At 41.9% G+C, this 2,079-nt stretch overlaps 1 pseudogene; it reads left to right on the top strand.

The window, feature by feature from the left end:
• Positions 1-421: 421 nt before the first annotated feature.
• On the top strand, positions 422-1,835 carry LOC141842239 (UPF0481 protein At3g47200-like; annotated as a pseudogene).
• Positions 1,836-2,079: the final 244 nt, after the last annotated feature.

Here is a 2,079-nt window from a genome sequence, read left to right as displayed (position 1 = left end):
CTTTGATCTGTACCATCAAACTTTGATGTAAATAATAATCATCTCAACCGTCTTCGCCTATATATATAGGACCTTGCTTTGTATGAGAAATTAAGTAGCAATCCATAAGCAAGCTTGAGATTGTTCGGAGGAAAGTATATATGGCGCAGCAGCTGAAAGATATATAGAGCTACTTTAGCCTGGCGAAAAGCTCTCTGAGGTTGGTTTTTTATCAGTCACCTGATCCATTTTCCTTCCTTAATTTCCTTTCCTTTGTGCTATTTCCTTCCTCTGTCATTATAATCTTCAAGGGGAAATCCTTTGTGTTATTTTATGTTCCTTTCCTTTCCTTGTGCTATTTCCTTCCTCTGTTGGATCGCTGCATTTATAGCTAGCTACTTGAATCATTGTAATCCTCAAGGGCAGATCCTTTGGAATCACGATGAATAACACACAAGATGAGAGGATTGAGACATCACTGGACATGGACTGGCTAGCCTCATTGGAGAAGATGTTAGACACAAAATCTAGGGCCAGAAACAGCAAGACAACAATATACAAAGTCCCGAATTTCTTGAAAAATGTCGATTCTCAAGCCTATGAGCCATTGCTCGTCTCGCTCGGCCCCTACCACCGCGATAAAGATCATCTCATGGTCATGAATCAGTTCAAATGGAAGTGCCTCGATTATGTCCTCGAGCAGAACCGTAGTAGGGCCTTGAAGGACTATGTGTATCTGATCAAGAAGCTGGAAAAGCAAGCACGCGATGCCTATTCGGAGGAAGTGGAGATGGACAGCAATAGTTTTGTGGAAATGATGTTGCTGGACGGATGCTTTCTGATGCTTACAATAATGCAGAGGAACTACTGGATGACGAGTGTCTGGTCGACTACAAATGTAGTAGTACGAGATATCTTCGTGCTCGAAAACCAGCTTCCTTTCTTTCTTCTTGAAACTTTGTATGCCTCTGCATTTCCTCTCCGCCCTTCCTTTCGAGAGTTAACATTGGAGTTCATCCACATGAAATTCTCAACAAAATTGACACTTTCCTCCGACAATATGGAGACATATCACCACATAATTCATCTTTTTCTTTCTTGCATCGATCCGAGGAGCATTGGCAACGGAAATCAGTCCTCCACATTTGGCTTCCTCTGCAACTCTATCTCTAAGCTACTTAAAACAGTATTCGTATCTCTGGTGAATAAGATAGGCACTGTTCGAGATGTTAACCCCCCGGAGGATCTCCTTGACTCAGCATGGATTCCCACTGCTACACTATGGAATGAAGCTGGAATTCACTTCGTAAGAAAAAGAGAGACAAGAGTTTCCTGGACATTACATTTCATAACGGCAAGTTGGAGATTCCCCAACTTCGAATAGGGGATTGCACCAACTCGCTCTTGAGAAATCTTATCGCGTACGAGCAATGTTCAACGGATTCCAAGTTCCATGTTACATCCTATGTGGTGCTTATGGATTATCTCATCAATACGGCAGCAGATGTCGAATTGCTTCAACAACCAGAAATCATTATTAATGACTTAGGGGACACCCAACAAATTGCCACTCTATTTAACAAACTTGGCATGTATGTCTGCTTTAACCGTTCTGATTTCTACCTTGTTCTGATTTCTACCTTAAGGATGTCTTCACTGCCATTAAGAAGCACCGCGACAGTAGATGCAACAAATGGCGCGCAAAGTTGAGCAAATGGTGGACAAGGTTGTATCGCGATTACTTTAGTCATCCTTGGGCAGTTATCTCATTACTTGGTGCTCTTGGCCTATTTGGTCTTACATTGATTCAAACCACCTTTACTGTTCTGAGCTATCATCCGTCGCCCCCACAGTAGCTTCCTCAAAATTTAAAGTAGATTGTCAGAACGAGGGAGGGAATGCTTCTTGTTGTTTAGAAAGTAATAATTTTGGTTGCTTATGAAGGATGTATCATATGTTTTGTGTACGAATAAATGTGATGTGTTTTTTTCATGCATTCTATATATCCATCTTACCATAGAGAGCGCAATCAAAGGATGTTAGACGTCTGGACTGGCCGCTGCGTGCACTTTCCGATTTATCTTGGTGGCCGGTGGGAAA

The sequence above is a fragment of the Curcuma longa genome, chromosome 11 (genome assembly GCF_044706935.1).
Source record: "Curcuma longa cultivar G26 ecotype Majalengka, Jawa Barat chromosome 11, ITB_CL_G26_1.1, whole genome shotgun sequence".
NCBI lineage: Eukaryota > Viridiplantae > Streptophyta > Magnoliopsida > Zingiberales > Zingiberaceae > Curcuma > Curcuma longa.
Note: the sequence above shows the minus strand (reverse complement) of the source record. Positions and strands in the feature narration are given on the sequence as shown.